Below are 20,988 nucleotides of genomic sequence, written 5' to 3'. Positions count from 1 at the left end.
AAGCACCTGCTTAAGTCCCACTGACATCAGTATGACATAAGCCCCTGTTTAATTGTTTTTCCAAACTGGAGACTTGAACCTTTATGAAATTAAGTATTTAGTTTGCTAAATAGGACGAAGTGGATATTTAAGGTCCTGCAGGCCTTATCCTAGGAAAGCATGATTGGTTCTTGTATATCACTAAAGACTAGGAGATCCAGCACCTGATCTGCTCCTGTTGAAGCCTGGAGTAAAATTACCATAAACTTCAGTGGGAGAGTCATCTCCTCTTAATACATGAATAATTCCCAATAGACCCATTTGGGTTGTACTCTAGAACCTAAGAATGGCCATACAGGGTCAGACCAAAGGTCCATCCAGCCCAGTATCCTATCTACTGAGAGTGGCCAATGCCAGGTGCCCTAACAGGTGATGATCAAGTGATCTCTCTCTTGCAATCCATCTCCATCCTCTGTCAGAGGCTACAGACACCATTCCCTACCCATCCTGGCTAATAGCCATTAATGGACTTAACCTCCATTAATTTATCTAGTTCTCTTTTAAACCCTGTTATAGTCCTAGCCTTTACAACCTCCTCAGGCAAGGAGTTCCACAGGTTGACTGTGTGATGTGTGAAGAACTTCCTTTTTTTGTTTTAAACTTGCTGCTCATTAATTTCATTTGGCGGCCCCTAGTTCTTCTATTATGGGAACAAGTAAATAACTTTTCCTTATTAATTTTCTCTACAACACTCATGATTTTATATACCTCTATCATATCCCCACCTTAGTCTCCTCTTTTCCAAGCTGAAAAGTCCTAGCCTCTTTAATCTCTCCTCCTATGGGACCCATTCCAAACCCCTAATCCTTTTAGTTGCCCTTCTCTGGACCTTGTCTAATGCCAGTATATCTTTTTTGAGATGAGACCACATCTCTATGCAGTATTCAAGATGTGGGCGTACCATGGATTTATATAAGGGCAATAAGATTTTCTCCATCTTATTCTCTATCCCTTTTTTAATGATTCCTAACATCCTGTTTGCTTTTTGATTGCTGCTGTACACTTCATAGATGTTTTCAGAGAACTATCCATGATAACTCCAAGATCTCTTTCTTGATTAGTTGTAGCTAAATTAGCCCTCATCATATTGTATGTATAGTTGGGGTTATTTTTTCCAATGTGCTTTACTTTACATTTATCCATATTAATTTCATTTGCCATTGTTGTCGTCCAATCACTTAGTTTTGTGAGATCTTTTTGGAGTTCTTCACAGTCTGCTTTGGTCCTAACTATCTTGAGCAGTTTAGTATCACCTCACTATTTACCCCTTTCTCCAGATCATTTATGAATAAATTGATTAGGATTGGTCCTAGGACTGACCCTTGGGAAAACACTAGTTACCGCTCTCCATTCTGAAAATTTACCATTTCTACCCATTGTTCCATGTCTTTTAACTAGTTCTCAATCCATGAAAGGATCTTCCCTCTTATCACGACAACTTAATTTACGTAAAAGCCTCTGTGAGGGAACTTGTCAAAGGCTTTCTGAAAATTTAAGTACACTATGTCCACTGGATCCCCTTGTCCACATGTTTGTTGGCCCCTTCAAAGAACTCCAATAGATTAGTAAGACATGATTTCCCTTTACAGAAGCCATGTTGACTTTTGTCCAACAATTTATGTTCTTCTATGTGTCTGACAATTTTATTCTTTACTATTGTTTCAACTAATTTGTCCTGTACTGATGTTAGACTTACCGGTCTGTAATTGCCAGGATCACCTCTAGAACCCTTTTTAAGTATTAGCATTACATTAGCTATTTTCCAGTCACTGGGTACAGAAGCTGATTTAAAGGACAGGTTACAAATGATAGTTAATAGTTCTGCAATTTCACATTTGAGTTCTTTCAGAACTTTTCGGTGAATGCCATCTGGTCCCGGTGACTTGTTACTGTTAAGTTTATCAATTAATTCCAAAACCTCCTCTAATGCACTTCGATTTGTGACAATTCCTCAGATTTGTCACCAACAAAGGGAAGCTCAGGTTTGGGAATCTCCCCCATATCGTCAGCTGTGAAGACTGAAGCAAAGAATTCGTTTCTCTGCAATAAAACTTTATCATCTTTAAGTGCTCTTTTTGTATCTCGATGGTCCATGGGCCCCACTGGTTGTTTAGCAGGCTTCCTGCTTCTGATGTACTTAAACATTTTATTAGCCAAAAACTCACAAGGTATCTGTTCTTCAAATTCCTTTTTGGCTTTTCTTATTACATTTTTACACTTAATTTGGCAGTGTTTATGCGCCTTTATATTTACCTCATTAGGATTTGACTTTCACTTTTTAAAAGATGCCTTTTTATCTCTCACTGCTTCTTTTACATGGTTGTTAAGCCACGGTGGCTCTTATTTAGTTCTTCTACTGTGTTTTTTTAATATGGGGTATACATTTAAGTTGGGCCTCTGTTATGGTGTCTTTGAAAAGTATCCATGCAGCTTGCAGGGATTTCACTCTAGTCACTGTACCTTTTAAGTTCTATTTGTAGAATTACAACTTCTGCCTCATTACTTAAAAATCTGAACTATCAATGTTTCTCTCTTTTGCACTTTGAGTTTTAGACATTGATATTTTTGGTTTTCTGTCACAATTTTTAATTTTCAAGATGCAATATTTTTTTTAAAAATCACAAAATGGGGACAGTAAATCACCTGGTGCTCTGTGTCCTTTATTCTACTATTTTCCCTGTCTAGAAAGGCATTAGCACTGTTCTGTAGTTTTTAAATCAATTTAATTTTAAAGGTAATCTCCAAGTGAAGGCGAATAGCGGGATGCTATAAACAAGTGCTGTGTGCAGTGAGCCATATTCAGAATATTAAAAGCAAAGCACTCTAAGCATGTTCAGTTAAACCTAACAGGGACTATCTGCATTTAAAAACTCTTCTGTATTAGTCAGCATTAACTACTTCCTTTTCAGTTCTGGACCATTTACCATTTGCAAAGTTGAGTAGTTCTTTCTAAAGACCCAAGATATAAGAATTTGTACAAAAAGGAGGGGGAAGGAACCAAATATCACTTTGCTCAGTACCTAGGAACAGGGCATTCACTTTGCACCTCTGACAGACTAAACACAAACCTCTCCAGGGACAGGACTGTTCAACAGAGATAGGGCTTAGAATAGCAAGGTGGTGTAATCTAGCACCAACTCACAAACTAATTGTAAAGATAAACTACAGAACAATGTCTTCAGGCACAGCTGTAGGGTAGCTACAGATTCTGAGATGCTATTTTACTAAGAAAATCCGAGTATCAATTTGGATTCTTGTGACTGGCTATCCAAGGTTGGGTGAAAATAGCATTATAGATCAGCCCCAAAATAATCAAGCCTACACAATATGGTCTTATAAAAGATTCCATCTAGTATTGATGCTATTTTTAATCTATAAATAAAAACACATTATGTTTGCAAATATGGTGAATATCATTGTTCTCATTTTTAAGATACACCACAGAGATTTTAAGTGATATATTGACAGCCACGTCTCACGATTTAATGGCAAACCAAGGAATAGAACATGGGATGAAATCCTCACCCAGATTATGTTAATGGGAGTTTTTCTACTGACTTTGATGGGGCCCAGATTTCACCCAAAGTCTCCTAACTCCCAATCCAGTGCTCTGTTCATTGGATTACACCACCTTGCTGATCTAGCAAATGCTAAAATATATACATACATCTCCATATCCATCTCTACTCCTTGCAAAACAGGAAAGCACATTACACAATTTTCCTCTTCAGCCCAGTAATGCACAAAAAACAGGTACTGTTATATCATATCCCCACATTTAAAGGCCACTGACAATTAAAGTTGAATCGTAAGAAAAAAAAATCACCTGAACACAACTCACTTAACAAAAATTAAAGACTTGAGATTTGAGATACATAGACCAAAATTCTGCTGCAGATAAACCCACAGGACCACACGTAAGGCAAACTGGGAATTGCATAGGTATATGTGAGGCAGAAATAGCTCACAGAATAGCATTATTTGTATTAACGTAAATGCATTTTAAAATTAAAGACATACAGAAGCATTCAACTATTACTAAGTTCAAGTGATTTCTTTTAATTAAGCCATCATGCAGATGTTTGGTTTTGTAGAAAATATCCAACAGTTTTTAAAGCAACTTATTTTTAGCAATCCCAATCTGTAAACTCTTAACATGATATCAGAATTTTTTTCTGTACAGTTCTTTCATTCTGCTATTATTTGAAAAGCAGAAGAGTGGGTAATCTCTCTAAATTCATTCATACAACATATTCTGCTGTGAACAGTGAACATACTGGGGGGAAAAAGAACAGCTTACTTGGAAAGTCAATATCCACCACATCATGCCATTGTTATCCTCAAAATAGCTAGCTGGTAAGCGGCAACCTTACAATAAAAGAAAAAGAGGGGATGTTTAGGACAGACTGTCTCTATTATGGTCCTTTATGAGGTCAGCTGACATCTTTAAGATCTGAGTACAGTGTATCAAGTTCTCTTTTCAGCTTCCCTAATAACATTCCCCAGTAGTTCTATTCCCCATACTATTGATTTCTTTTTTTGTACAGCAACCGTTGCTGTCATTAGGCATTATGTGAGCTCCCTCCCCAAACTGAGCACTCAAATGTTCTGTAAAGGGATAAATATAGGCCCTTCTTCCACAAGCTATACTCAGACCACTTCATACTTATGATTTTATTTTAGTTTAAGTTCAGTACAGTTTCATATTTTAGGCAAGTTAGAAATTGCCTCTATGCATTTTAACCTTAATGTTATTTAAGAACTCAGTGCACAGCAACAAGTATGGGGCACCCTAGACAAAAAGCAAATCAAACTATGAGCACACAGGGAATGGAGACATGGACAGATGTTATGGAGAAATGAAAGAGATGCAAGACTTGCCTGTCGCAAGTTTGCAATGTGGGATGAAGTGAGGCGCAGCAGATCTGCATATTGCTACTAATGTGGGATCTTCAAAAAAGAGCCTGCCATATCCCAAAAGGTGATGAGTGCTTGCTGCTCTCGTTAACTTTAATGGTAGCTTGAGGAGGATTGTTTTGAGTGGTCCAAGCACAATACTGACAGCTAGGATGCTTGAGTGTTAGTTCCAGCTCTGACACTAGCTCCCTTCTGTGCCCTTAAGAGAGGCATATGCCACAGATTCCAAACGTGTAAGGTTGCCTGATTTTTCAAGGCACTGAGCATCCGCAACTCCCACAGGAACAATAAAAGTATTTGTGCGTCCCATCAACTTCAGGAGTTGGAAGTGCTCAGCACTTCCAAAAAAACCAGGCCACTTTTACATATATGCCTTAGGCCCTAATCCTGCAATCAGATGCATACAGGCAAAAAGACTCATGTGTAGCTACACTGAAAACAATGGAACTCAATGGAACATGGGTTTCACCATAGGGAGAATAGGGCCTAAATATGGATTTAGGTGCCACATTAGAAAAAATGTTGGCTTAGCTTCCCTGCCTTCAATCACCATCTGTAAAACAGAGCTAAAAATGTTTATTTAGCTCCCACAGTTATTGTGAAGATGGATCAGCTAATGTTTGTACAGCACTTGCATAATGAAAAAAATCTTGAGTTTTATCTAAACGTTCTTGTTGTTTATTTTATGAAATTTTGCAGTTGTCTTTTCAAACACAAGCCTCTCCCCAGGCAACTTTCCCAGACAATCAGTTCATGGAGAGTTACAGTAAATGTGTGCGGTTTTGCATGTTGATGATGCTGTTCCAATAAAGTGTGGTTAAAAAAAACCCCAAATTATTGCTGCATGTTATATCCTGTTTCAAGCTGCGTCAGAAGAGTGGTCTAGATATGCCAAGTACTTAATGTTTATAAAACCAAAAGGGGTTCCCCCCCCATCAAAATCTAAAGTGTATTTAAAAAGGACTACTACCTGCAAAACCATAAATATTTGTTAAATGCCACAGCAGTATTAAAAGTAGACCTATATTGCACCTTTTCAGCATAATTGTTTAATTCCAACTGACTTAAGTTATTCTAGCATGCTAAATCGTTCCGCAAAGTTTAGAATAAATAAATGTCAGTATAACTTTGGAGAGATGACAAATGTAAAGCATAAACTTTTTGTATCTGTTACAATTAATCTGTTTGTCTAGGGTTTGATAAACAGAAATTAGAGCCAAAAAGGTTTTTTTGCCATTGTTAAGGAAATAGTAATGGTTGAGTTGAAAGAACTCACTTAACTTTAACCATAACAGCAATAAGACCATAAAAAATCCCAGAGCCTTATGTAGCTTTTAGCCATATTAAACCGATGATGATATTCTTCACTTTTCAGGACTCCATCTAGCAGTCCTCTCACAGGCAAAACTCCCAGTGACTTGACATGCAGACAAGACTCCATTTGAACATTAAGATGAGGCCCTGAGGAAGAGGTCTTGAGATGCTGTATTCCTCAAGCCATAAGCATCCTGTACCAGTTGCAAGCACACTCTCAAAAAAACCCAAGCTGCTGCTGCAAGTAGATAGGCCCAAGTACCAAGGTTAATAGACATGGGCAGATAAGCAGAGTTCAACACATAGATGACAAAGAAAAACAATTATAATTTCCACCATGATGCCCAATCAGACATTAGAATCTCATTACTTAAGAAACTGATCACCTTATTTTAATGTTGTAAGAGACAACAAGATGCTTTAATAAAATAAATAAAAAAAATCTGTCCATGCAGTACAATCAGAAAATGTTATACTGTGTTTTTGGCAGTATATTAAAATGAGTCACCTTCATGTTTCCTTTATCCACAAAAATGACAGATGAGAGTGAAAAGCACCCTTTGGAAGCTAACGGGAATTTCCAATTGAGAATCCAGTCCTTCAGCACCTCATTTAAACACACCCAAGCAAACAAAAACCTGCTAATATATTGACTGAATTCAACTAATATTTTTAGATGCTGAGACATTTTTGATAATAGAATAAGTATAATGGGTAAATAAACCTCTGTAAGAGTACCTAACTCAGAATTAGACAGAATTCCTGTTCTCTGTATAATTTAGCAGTTTTTTTCTGAAGCTTGATTTCTATTTTTTTTTTAAATATAGCAATATTAAGGAAAATTTAGAGGGGAATAACCTACATGAAATTCTGCAAAACAGTCATCTTTATACATGTTAAAGGGAGGGAGTAACACCTGAGTTTCATTCCTCCTAAAAAGCTATAAATAACAAAAATAACCACCACCAAAGTTCCATCTTTGATTAAAATCATTAGAAGTGTCATTCTCAGAAGAATGGATACAACAGAGAGGGAGGAACTCAGGATGGGTTTAAATGTTACATTCACTAAAAACACATGTAATTTCAAACTGTAAAACCCCTTTCATGCTGGTAACTGGGAATAAATTATACATCGTTATGTAACAAGCATAGGTAAAGGTATTTATTAAAAATGAGTCCAAGGGAACAGTCATACAAAGAGTTGTGCACAGAAATCTGGTGAAAGAATAACTTTACTGTAAACATAATGACTCTTTTGTAATTGAATTCTGGCAACTTATAGTCGCAAACATTTAAATAGATACATTATTCTTCACTTCCCCTCATTAAATACTGCTGTGTAGTGTTGCAGTCATAGAATACATATTTGGTTCCACCCCAGATATAGATGCATTTCTAAAACGTGTTGAAGCAATCACAACATAAAGGGCTAAATTTTTCCTTTAATCATACCAGTGCAACTTTATTGCCTGTCACTGGATTGCACAAGTGTAACCGAGGGTGTAATTTAGTCATAATTTACAAAATGTACAGGACCTGGCAAACACGCCACAAATATATATTACTATTGTTTCTTAAACTGCTTTGATACTGACCGAAAGATAAAAAGTTGCATACAAACACAGTAAATTTTAATTACAAATGTCATGCAATCAGGACAACTTTTCAATGTGAGATGCTAACAAAAACAGACTTTCTGCATGCAACTACTGAATGCCAGTCTAGCTTTGTTAATAGCACTCCTAACTCTTGCACAGGAATATGTAAATTCAAGTTTAGCAACAGAACTTTGGGCTAGATCTTTTGGTGGTCACTTGAGAATTTGGGGTGAAATCCTGCCCCTATCAAAGTCTGTGAGAATTGTGCCATTGACCTAAGTTTGGCAAGTATTTCATCCCTGTTCCTTTTATTCAGCATTGATGCTACAGTGCCGCACCAGGAGATTGGTGTTGCACCATTAGAGGAGATTTTAAACTGAGGTTCCTTTCCAGCCCCCTTACCACCTTTAGTCTAGGAGTGTCAGTTTGGAAGTTAAATATTTCATGGGACTTTTGGAAAAGATGCTAGTTCCATTGCTCTGATAAATGGTTCTATAACTTCATTTTCAAACAAGCTGTGGGCAGCATAGTGTACTTAGGATTCCTGCTAGACTGCATATACAGATCAGATAACCACATGAGATAGTGCAAGTCAATACCTAGTTAAGCACACTATTGACTATTTTGAGCATGCAATCATGATAATTGTGCATACAGCTACAGACCCGGCTTGCTTAAAAAAGTTGCATCCTAGAAGATTAACATGAGAAAGTATCAAGACTGTACTCAAGATCAGAAGTGGCAGGCATTCTAGGCAATATAATTGATGGGACCCTTTTGGAAAGATTAGGGTTCTCTCCCCTCGTTTACATTCAATATAATAGGGATGCTGTTAGCAACGATAATTATTTTGGAGGAAGGGAAGAGAAATATGCTCAGGAGCTAATATACAAAGTTAAGTATCTCAGCTGTTCCAAGATATTTATGTGTCAATTGTTATAAAGGTCCTTTTTACGGATTAACGGCCTGAGAAATTTGCTTGCATAAAAACAGTTTTTCCTGTAGAGTTTGGGAAAAATATCTGAAGTCATCTGAAAACTTTATAACTGAAATAACTTTCATTTATAAGTTTCAGCTCAAGTTGTTTTGAAACCACAGGTATTAATCAAATATAAATTGATATCTGTGTTTTTTTTATGTGATAACACCACAAATATTAGCTTCAGTTACGATGAGCTGAATGGCATTAAACTGGAATACTGTGTCATGATTCAAGGTGTCAGGTGATCACCATAAAAGTCAGAAAGAAAACCCTGCCCATGGACAGCACTGGACAATCAGCTACTGCAGGAATGCTATTTTGTTGGTGTCTTTGAACCACTAGATTTGAGCAGGGCCGGCTCCAGGCACCAGCATTTCAAGCTGGTGCTTGGGGCGGCATTCTGCACGGGGCAACAGTCCCTATTGTTTTGCCCCCAACCAGCATGTCAAATTGCCGCCACGGGCGCTGGGTGGGGGGCAGCCCCTGTGCCCTTAGGGCAGCAGGCGCGTTTCCGCGGAGACAACAATTCGGCGGCAGCTTCTATGTTTAGCTGTCCCGGGTGGCTTCAGCTAAACATAGAAGCTACCGCCAAATTGCCATGGCTGCGGAAATGTGCCTTCCGCCCTAAGGGCACAGGGACTGCCCCCCACCCAGCACCCGCAGCAGCAATTCGGCGCACTGCTTGGGGCAGCGAAAATGGTAGAGCCGGCCCTGGATTTGAGGCATTAATGTTGTGATCTGGTATTGCAAATTCTATGCATCTGTGACTGGACATTAAGGAAGTCACTATAGCTCTTTCATCTGAAAGTTTAATGGAGCTAGATTTAACTAAATTTCCTCAGTCCATGATAAAGGTGTCTATCCATTAACATAAGTTTGTAGTTATGTATAGTCATCTGATGGAAAAGTAACCACAATGTGAGTTTACAGTTTAATCCAGTGTGTAATTCTTTTATGGCATGCTTGGTGAATGACTCATGACTGTTAATAAGAAAAACATAATGAGATGACCCTTGGATTGCTCAGAAGATTATGGAAGGAGTTAATTGAAGCTAGGGTACTTTTTTCTGCAGTGCACTGCTGGAGTACTTGCTTAACAAAACCAGGACAAATCCCAGTACAACAGCAGTGCTCAAAAGAAAGTAAGAGACAAATCAAGATATGTATAAATATGTAAAATAGTCTGGGCATTCTTCACTGATGTGAAAAGAATATAATGAGCGCTTCACTGCTTAGAGGGGAACATTTCTCTCTTGCCAGGGGACAGATTTACAAAGAATGATATTTACATTTTCCTGCAACCTGTAATTTTCTCATTTATCATTTGTCAGGGCCCAAAGACCTTATACTGCACAGGGAATGTTTGCATATGTTTAATGATCCTTTTACCAAACAAATGTCACGGTTTCAATGAGGAAATTAGTTAATACTGCTGATGCTGCTAATCTAATACCATTAATGTCACACTGTGAACATCTACACAAGCTACAGTATCTTACATCATAACTTAGCTCCACTGGTTGCAAATTTGTTATCCAGCAGAGATTTCTGAAGACAAGATAACCCATAAAATATCACGCACAAGCAAATTAATGAGATTAAAACGGATGTTTTTATTCTATATCTAGACTGAGTAAGTACCTAGTGTGACCAAAACCAGGTCATTTACCAGTGATTTAGATCTGCAAATTGTCCTTATCAAGCCTCTTGTAGTTGCCTCCACTTTTATCAGCTTACCAACATTTGACACAATAAAAAGAGAATTTGAGTAAGTTGCATCAAAATTGTTTTCATCATGTCTTCCACAGGGATATAATATTTTTAGCACTGTCTATTAATCAGTTAACTCATGCGATTAACCAAAAAAATTAATCATGATTAATTACAGTTTTAATTGCACTGTTAAATAGAAAATCAATTGAAATTTATTACATACTTTGGATTGTTTTCTACATTCTCACATTGTATTCTGTGTTGTAATTGAAATCAAAGTGTACATTATTTTTGCTTACAAATATTTGCACTGTAAAAATGATAAAATAGCATGAGGTGAATTGAAAAATACAAGTGCACTCTGTTGTGCACTGTAGTGCACTCTGTTGCGAAACTGCAACTTACAAATGCCGTTTTTTGTTACATGACTGCACTCAAAAACAAAACAATGTAAAACTTTAGAGCCTACAAGTCCACTCAGTCCTACTTCTTGTTCAGCAAATCGCTAAGACAAACAAGTTTATTTACGTTTAAGGGAGTTAATGCTGCCCTCTTATTTACGTCACCAGAAGTGAGAACAGGCATTTGCATGGCACTTTTGTAGCCAGCATTGCAAGGTATTTACGTGCCAGATATGCTAAACATTCGTATGCCCCTTCATGCTTCGACCACCATTCCAGAGGACTTGCTTCCATGTTGACGATGCTCATTAAAAAAAATGTGTTAATCAAATTTCTGACTGAACTCCTTGGGGCAGAATTGTATGTCCCCTGCTCAGTTTTACCCGCATTCTGCCATATATTTGATGTTATAGCAGTCTCGGATGATGACCCAGCACATGTTGTTCATTTTAAGAACACTTTCACTGCAAATTTGACAAAAAGCAAAGAAGGTATCAATGTGAGATTTCTAAAGGTAGCTACAGCACTCAACCCAAGGTTTGAGAATCTGAAGCACCTTCCAAAAACTGAGAGGGATGAGGTGTGGAGCTTGCTTTCAGAAGTCTTAAAAGAGCAACTCTCCAATGTGGAAACTACAGAACTTGAAGGACCAAAAAAGAAACTCAACCTTCTGCTGGTGGCATCTGACTCAGATAATGAAAATGAACATGTGTCTGTCTGCACTGCTTTGGATTGTTATCAAGCAGAACCCGTCATCAGTATGGACACGTCTTCTGGAATGGTGGTTGAAGCATGAAGGGACATGTGAATCTTTAGTGCATCTGGCACGTAAATATATGTTGCGATGCCAGCTACAACAGTGCCACGAGAATGCCTGTTCTCACTTGTCTGAGCAATTGGCTGAACAAGTAGTAGGACTGAGTGGACTTGCAGGCTCTAGAATTTTACATTGTTTTATTTTTGAATTCAGGTTTTTTTGTACATAATTCTACATTTATAAGTTCAACTTTCATGATAAAAAGACTGCATTACAATGACCTGTATTAGGTGAACTGAAAAATACTATTTCTTTTTTTTTTACATAGTGCAAATACTTATAATAAAAAATAAATATAAAGTGAGCACTATACATTTTGTATTCTGGGTTGTAATTGAAATCAATATTTGAAAATGTAGAAAACATCCAAAAATATTTAAATAAATAGTATTCTAGTATTAACAGTGGGATTATTCACGATTAATTGTTTTAATCACTTGACAGCCCTAAATATTTTAATTCTGTTTTACCTTCTGGAGGTACAGTGGAATTCACAGATGTACCAGATGATACATGTGGCTAAAGACACTTTGCAAAGTCACCGCCAGTGCCAGTTATGTATTTTCACTCTTCCACCCAACTTGAGATATGTTTCAAATGCAATTGCCATGTAATAATGAGTTATATCTGAAACAAGCTTGCCAGCTGTATATAACTTTCCTAGGTATTAATACTGTGTAATTTTTCCAAAAATACCTGAAGTCTTGTACTATTTCTCACCTGAAACAAAGAGTGATGTAGTAGAACGAAATCTTTGTTAAAGTCCCTCATTCTAATGCTGATAGTGCTGTGACAGAGTGACAGGCTTTATTATTTACTGAACAAAACAGTTGGGAAAAATAAAATTTCTTTTTAATTCTGCCCAAAGAAAAGAACACAACTATTTAAAAAATGTTAATATGCACACCCAAGTCTGTTTGAATGTATAGTTATAAATGCATACAACTAGTGTTGCACAAAATTAAAGAGGAAAATCCCACTCTTTTCTTGCAGCAATGGGAGCTAAACACAACTGGATATGAACAGCATCTTGATCACTAACAGAAATACCTGCAATATATTTGTTTATAACACAAACAAGTTGGTGATACTAAAGAAGTGTTACAATTAGTGACATTGATCTCTCCTTCCCTGACGCCACCTGAATAATGACATTTGTATTTAAAGGGCCAAATTCTGTCCTAATTTACAACTTGTGCTATTTTGTTAATCTCAGTGGTGTTGAAAAGAATGTAAGCCATTCTAGATCAAATTCTGCACTACTTTAGGACCAAATGTACACTTCAGAACACAGTTTTTCCACAAATCACAAAGGAAAGTCTTCATGCAGGGGGGAGGGATAGCTCAGTTGTTTGAGCATTGGCCTGCTAAACCCAGGGTTGTGAGTTCAATCTTTGAGGAGGCCACTTAGGGATCTGGGGCAAAAATTGGTTGTGCTAGTGAAGGCAGGGTGCTGGACTCGATGACCTTTCAAGGTCCCTTCCAGTTCTAGGAGATTGGTATATCTCCTATTATTATGCATCAAAGCTTTTGCTGAGCAGTGGCAGTTATTCAGGGCTTGATCCAGCACCCATTGAAAGAATCCCACTGACTTCATTCCAGACATTCAGTATTGAAGTCTGCGCCAAAGGAACTAACCATCCCATTGGATAATCCATCTAGTTTTGTATTAGTCTGTTCTTGTCACCCACCCCAGTCCACTCATATATGAAACAGAGCTTTATCTTTCCTGCATTAACAAGTCTCTAGAAACAAATCCGTCTTCCCACCAATATAACCTTAAGGCACATACCATGTACCTGGCACAGTCAGATCTGGAGGTCTGCAGTAGTAAAAGGTTTTCAAATCCCAGCCTAATGAAAGAACAACAATCTAGAAACCATTTGCATCTTGAGAAACACTCAATTTGCTCCGAAGGAAGAATGACTACTCCTTATGCCTTAAATATAGATCTTCATGCCCCTATGAGACTTTAGGCAAAAGAAACAAACAAGCTGAAGAAAAAATAAAGTTTTCCACATTTAAAATGTAGTTCATACATGTCAACAAATACGCAGATCATTAGTTTTTGTATTATTAAACCCAAAGGGAATCATTTTAGGACAATTCCGGGAATCAATGTGGAATGCATCTCTTTGCCCAGTGTAACTGATCCAAGATGGGGAAAAAGAAAAAAATATGCACAGACAATTGACAGAAATACCTACGCAATTACTGAGAGTAAAGAAAGGAACTTGCTACACCACCAGCCAAATTTGCCATTCAGTTATACTTCATGCTCCAGGCAGTGTCCCCCTTGCAGAATCATTGGTGCAAAATGGAGGCCAGAATTTGACCCAAGAATCTTTACTTCACAATTTAGTTTGACACTGGTGTTACAAACAACCAATACACATATCATGGAATCTTGGGGAAAAGATACATTTCAGACAATGGCTGCACTTTCAAGGATATGAGATTTTAACACACCGTACTAGATCCACTTTTGAATGGTCCCTATTAACCGATTAGGAGGTAGGCACACAATACTAAACCTGCAAGGCAGATAAGTGAGCAATTTCATTTAAATTCCATGTGCTAAGGGTGGGAGGGGCGGGGACTTTGAAATGATGAAGACACTAATAATTGTTTAGGGATACATCCACAAGCAGAGCTGTAGGTATCATCTAGGAGACAAACAGTGGAATATTTAATCACACTGGAGAGCATATAGCAATACAGAAGCATATTAGGACTAGTGAGACAAATTCTGTCCTATCCCAAGCCTCATGTACCCCTGCAAAACGATTATCCTCAAATGCAGATCAAAGGCTCTTGTACTTAAATCTATGAAAAAATCCTTCTCTCAATTTATATTTAAAATAAGAGGACTCATAAAATATATTCCAACACCACAATTAAAAATCCACACCTTGTTGTAGAGATGAACATTAATATGTTAACTTAGTTTTGGGAGGGGGGAAAACGGGGTACAAGGGAAAGGATAAAGAGGATTTTTAGTTCAGTGCTCTAGCAAAATAAGATCCTGATCCTACTACCCTCACTCCTCTGAGCACTCCACTAGAGTCTCTTGGCCAGAATTAACAGGAGAGAGAGAAGCAGGCTCTCTCCTCCCCTATTCAGGGCCTGCTATGAGCAGGAGCAGCCTTCCTCACTGGATGAAGCACTCCTGAGACTGTTCAAAATTACATCCCAGCTTCAGCGACCCATATGGCCTATGGTCAGAGAACATAACTGCTGGAGCATATTTCCACCCCATCATGCCTCCACCTGCCTCAGATCCATCCCACTTTCCTCTGCCCTATTCCACCCACAAATGCCCTGTGCAACTAAAAGAGGGAGGTCGCCATGTGGTGCAAAGAGGCCACAGGTCAGCAGTGAATTGGGGCCTTTAGGACTAAACAAATTAGTGCCCAATACCAACTGTGCATCTTGTGCTTCCTGGTTTTGAAGCTTTCAATCTTTCCTAGGGGCAACCTGCAGTTCCACAACAACACCCACCGCTCCTATCCCATTCACACCCACCCACCGGATTGTGCTGCGGAAGGTTGCCAATAATAAAGCTGAAGTATAAAAATCTTACTGGCATATTAACTTTGGCTTTGATTCTACCATCCTATGGAAAAAGCTGCGTGCGTACATATGGGGAGAACTCTGCCTAGGTGGCTGTGTGGAGAACCCGATGGAATTCCTTTCAGGAGTGGTTTGTGCCCATACAAAGGGAGGAGGCGGCGGCTGTGGCACTCTCAGGCCTGGTCTACACTAGGGGGCGGGGTCGATGTAAGATACGCAATTTCAGCTACGTGAATAGCATAGCTGAAGTTGAAGTATCTTATTTCGACTTACCTCCCGTTCTCACGGCGCGGGATCGACGGCCGCAGCTCCCCCCTGTTGACTCCCCTACCGCCGCTCGCTCTGGTGGAGTTCCGGAGTCGACAGGAGCGCGTTCAGGGATTGATATATCGCGTCTAGATGAGACGCAATATATCAATCCCCAATAAAGCGATTGCTACCCGCTGATCCGGCGGGTAGTGTAGACATTTGCTCATCACAGTGAGGGTGAGAACTCCCAGGGAAAACTCATCCCTACCTAGCAGATCTTGGGGAGTCCAGGCAGAATGCATGCCCCACTCTGCTTCTCATTAACCCTCCTTTAATCCATGGCAAACTGGCTCATAAGAGAGTGGTTAGAATGCCTACGGAGAGGGTGGGAAGCTATGGATAGTTAATCTAGAAATAAATAGATATTAACTGCTGAATGGATTCCCACTTGGAAATCCCCCAGTTGGCCAGGGAAGGGAGTCACTCAGACCAGCTACTCCCCATTCTAAAACCCATATAGCCTTAACTGCCCAGAGTTCCTACAAAGGACCACTGCAGGTGGGTTGGGGAGATGAGTGCAGTATAGTCACTTCTGTCTCCCTTTTGAGATTCTTGCTCCCTACTGTTGGCCAAGGAGCATCTGTCTCTTTCCATTCCTCCCCTCATCCCCCAACAGAAACAAAATTTAAACAAACTCATTACTAACCAGAGAATGTTACTAGAGGAGTCTTTGCATCTCCCACAGAATGTCTTTGTGGTTATAACTGGAATTTCAATTTAAAGACATCAATATACTATTCTCTCCTGCCACACACCATTCTGTTCTCCAATTGGTTGTTCATGTCTAAAATTAGACTATAAAGCCAGGGCAGGAATGGTCTATCTGTATGGCACCATGCACACTTTTGGGAGCTGTACAAAAATATAAATATATATAATAGAGTAATAATAGCTTCATAACTTTCAACCTGCTTTAAACAGAGTTCTTTCTATATCTATGCTCCCTACAAGCAGGGTCCGTAGTTAGTTCTTTTGTAGTACTGTTATTTATTATTCTCCCCTTACACATATTCCTCCTAGGCACCAAAACCAAATTCACATCAGAACCAACCCCAAGAGAAGCCAACCAATGTTCCAGACTGGTCAGGTACAAACTCATCAATATTTATCATTACAGAAAATCCTGTTCACTGGGGCTTAGCAAATGAAAAGTAACTTATCTGAACCAGACATTTGGTGGGATTTTGGTTGTTTGTTTAAGTACATAAAAGGTTTATTTGGGGTTATGAGTTGTTAAACTGTTCAATTGACATATAGGGAAGAATTTCAGTGCCACTCACATGTGTCTATTTTGTGATCCAAAACTCCAAATGGCTATAGCAGGCAGGGGCGGCTCTAGGAATTGCGCCGCCCCACGCAGGGCAGCACGCCGCGGTGGGGCGCTCTGGCGGTCGCCGGTCCCGCGGCTCCGGTGGACCTCCCGCAGGCACGCTTGTGGATGCTCCACCGAAGCCACGGGACCAGCGGACCCTCTGCAGGCACGCCTGCGGGAGATCCACCGGATCCGCCTGCCGCCCTCCCGCAGCATGCCACCCCAAGCACGCGCTGGGGTCTGGAGCTGGCCCTGATAGCAGGATACACACAAATGTAGGCATCAGTGTGCAGAGATCAGGATCCCAAACAGACATCAATTGAGACCACTCAAAATGGGCACAGATTTTTCACGTGCCTATGTGAACACTGGAAGTTAAGCATGATTCCTCACAAGAAATTGTAATAAAATCTCTGATTTACTAAACTATGATAGGAGCAAACACCTTCTTGCTTATTCAAAAGTGAATGCAACAATTCTTTTCTCCATCCTTGTGCAGGACTTACATAACTTTAGTATCAGTCTTTGCAGAAAAGTTTTGAAACTAACAATACAAGTCTGAAGCTAATTTCCAGTGATAACATTTTATTTAAACAATTCAGATTATAAAATAAATCTCCTCAAATTACATCTTCTCCCTGCATACAAAGACTGACTATTAGTTGACAGTTATCTTCAATGCTCTTTCTAATCAAAGCTGCCTCATCTCTGCAGCTCCTCCTTGAGCATGGTGCTATCCCATACTTGGGTGGATACTGATTTTTACAATCAAAGCAAACATACCTTCCATTAGAAGTATAGCATGTATGTGTGTGGGGGGCTCTTATATAGTGTAGACTGGGATTATTTAGCCTGAATAAGGGCGGAGTCAGAAGAAACTCTGAGGTATATATAATAATGAATATAATGAAGTCTTAGATACTTTTTACCCCACACCATGAAATAAAGGGCAATGGCTGGATTCTGTTAAGGACAAGAATGAGATTTGCAGTACTTTCCATTATGCAAGCTAAGATTGCTGAAAAGGCAAGTGAATCTCATGCTCCAGTGTGTCGCATCATCACCTTTGAAGATCTGAAAGGAATATTTTCTCCCTCATGTTAAAAGCCTTTGCAGTTGTCTTCTGCTTGGTTTTTCCTCCTCTCTCTGAAACATCCAGCATCATCAACTGAGCCATAGCATCTTTAACTTGGGCTCTGGCAAGTAACCACTTTGGCCTGGACAGCCAGAGTCACAGATTAGCTTGAGTGGCCATGACAGCAAGTTTCAATAAAAGGAGACCTCACTCTTCCAAGCATCAGTAGGGCTGAGCTTTGCTTCCATGTGACAAGGGACCAAACTGAAGCCAAGGATGAGGTTACATACCAAGAGTAAATGCTAACTGAGGATGTCAGAACTTGGCAGCTTGAGGACATAAAATAGCTAAATTAGGCTTATTAGAGAATTGTAGTTTAGGCTTGTCTGAATTACTGTGCATATGGCCAGGGAGATATGAACAACAGAAGCTATTGTCATTTGTAATAGCCTTTGAATTCGTGGTTGTATTAAATTCTAGGGTATCTTAAAAAGTTTGGGGGGAAAACATTCAGTGTAAGAGACACTAAAATGCCTGGTGATAGTGAGCAAGAAAGAAAAAACATTGGTTCTTTCTTCAGTGGCTTGTGTCCTTGTTTATGGAGCCTAATATTTACCCCCAGATAGTAAAAAGAGCAAACCTGGAGATGAGCCACAGAACTGGTATTGCGCTCTGTCCATGGTTTCATGCCTATACACAATGCTTCAGAAAACTACTTCACGAAAATGTATTCTTCCAGCAGTCATCTCACAGCGTAGTTTAACAGCTGGAGCACAGAACTGGGGATCAAAGTTTTCAATATAGCCCACATTACCCTACCTGAGCACTTCATCCAGCTCCACTCCCCGGGTTTGCTGTGTGACCTTGGGTGAGTCCCTTCACTGCATCTCAGTTTCCCCATCTGAGAAACCTCCCTCTCTGGTGAGCACGCTGGAGAAGGAGAGCTGGGAATAATTACTTACACCAGGCACTGATACTTTACAATCAGAGGACAGCAGCCTTTTGATGGGGACCCTCTTGCAGCCTGAGGAATTGCACTGGTTTGGGTCCTGACCGGGCTCTGCCGCTCCCCAGTTTTTACAGGTCACACGAGCAGAAGAAGCTACGCGCTGGACACAGGAATAAGCAGCCCTGACTCTCCTGCCTCAAGTGCACGGAGAAGGCAAACGCGGCAGTTTAAGAGCCGGGCCCCCCGTCCCCAGGCGCGGAAAGACCGTCAACTTCTCCCCCCCGCTCCGCCGTGCCCACCCCTGCAGCCCCAGGAGGAGAGGTTACTTACTGCACCGGGGGAGCGAGCAGGGCCGGCCAGAGATGGCCCCCAGCAGCTCAGGGACACCGCAGCAGCTGGGGGAGCGAACAGCGACCTCCAGCTGCCCCCGGACCTTGGGGGCAGGCAGCCGCCTCACCGCCCCGAGCAGGGCTTGGGGGTGGTCCGCTCCGCCGCCTGCCTGCAGGACCACACAGCTGCCGCGCCTTTCTCCCTCCCGGCGAGGGGCTCCCAGGCGCCTCGCTCGGCCGCTGCCGGCCAATGCGGGACTCGGCGAGGAGCCGGCTTTACCCATCTGTTGCAAGGCGCCTCCTCCAAGCGCTGCTCTGGCGGCGCCTCCCCGCCCGGGGTGCTGAGGCCACATCCCCCCCTGCCGCCCCGGCCCCCCAGCCTAGCGCCCGGCTGCCGGCAGCAGCGGGGAGAGGGCGTGGGCGGGGCTGTAGAATGAGGACCCCCCTGTTTCCCCCTCATTGTCCCCGGCTTTTCCTCCCCCATTCATTACCCCAGGTCTCTCTTCCCTTAGCCTGTCCCCCAGCTGCTCCGCTTCCACTCCTATCCCCCCCCCATTACACCCTAGTTCCACTCTTCCCCCCACACCCATTACACCGTTTTCCTACCCCACTCGGTGTCTACTTCCCCCTCCATCGCCCCCTTTTCTCCCTCACCCCCATGCATCTCCCCTGATCCCCAGGGATGCTTTGGGGTAGGAACTTTTCTGGAGGGACACACACCTCAGGGGTCTGAGGAAGAAGCCAAGCAGTGTAGCCGGTAGGAGGATAATTAAGAGAATAATGAAGCCTGTGCTAATATGCACCCAGTAACTGCAATCACCTGAGCCAGTGGCCAGTAAAATCACAGTCCTCACTAGTGTCGACTGGCCTAATTGCACTGCGTCCTGTGCTCACTTGTTATGCGGGTCTAGTGTTTAGTCTTGTGCAGGGCGGGGAGGGGAAATGGGACTAAGCAAGAATTGTATCTTGTGCCTCACCCCCTCTACTCCAGAGGGATCCAGGCCCTGAACTAATTAAATTCCCTACCCCCCCAAAAAAACATATCATCTGTCAAAGACCAACACCTGATATTAGAGTGAGCAGAGAATTACCCTAGGTTTTAATAAGCACACAGAGGGGCAAAAGTTTATCCAAACACAGCTAGAGGACTTTGGTGCTGGAAATTTCATGTGGAGAGGATGCTCCTGAAATCTCAGGGTTCTGCTGTACTGGTAAAATTGCTTCAAGAATACCTTTCACATAGCATTAAGGGTTTCTGCATGTTTTTTAACTTCAAAAGTTTTTAGCAAAGGTCCAGCCAATCCATATTTACTACCTTGCCTCATTGCAAATTCATTCCATCAGAGAGATGCTGAATCATGAAAGTGAGTCCAGAGGAAGTGTTACTTTTTAGAAGACAAATTCTCCATAATAAAAAGCTGTCTGTATAATTTACATAGAGTCCCTCATTTTGGGTTTTTGTCTTGATCAGTGTAGTGGCAGGTTCAGATATTAAGTGTGGATGTGAGCCCTCTCCCTTGTTAATTCCTCTTTGCCTTCTCATTTTTGTTTTATAATATATGGAGATATACTTAGCTCATAGAGCTGGAAGGTCATCAAGTCCAGCCCCCTGCCTTCACTAGCCAGGCCAAGTACTGATTTTGCCTCAGATCCCTAAA

General features: G+C 40.8%; 1 protein-coding gene across 4 annotated transcripts in view; it reads right to left on the bottom strand.

Moving 5' to 3' along the window:
* Positions 1–19,551, bottom strand: part of SULF2 (sulfatase 2) — a 249,012-nt gene extending 229,461 nt beyond the window's left edge. For 2 of the 4 annotated variants that reach the window (XM_044986390.1, XM_044986387.1), the window contains exon 1: positions 19,332–19,549. The gene's annotated coding sequence lies outside the window, so the exon portion shown is untranslated. Of the gene's footprint in view, positions 1–4,339; positions 4,391–19,331 lie in introns of those variants that run through there. The other 2 variants (XM_044986391.1, XM_044986388.1) reach the window with 2 other exon arrangements.
* Between the last annotated feature and the right edge of the window lie 1,437 nt (positions 19,552–20,988).

Source organism: Mauremys mutica, chromosome 13, assembly GCF_020497125.1.
Source record: "Mauremys mutica isolate MM-2020 ecotype Southern chromosome 13, ASM2049712v1, whole genome shotgun sequence".
Lineage (NCBI taxonomy): Eukaryota > Metazoa > Chordata > Testudines > Geoemydidae > Mauremys > Mauremys mutica.
Note: the sequence above shows the minus strand (reverse complement) of the source record. Positions and strands in the feature narration are given on the sequence as shown.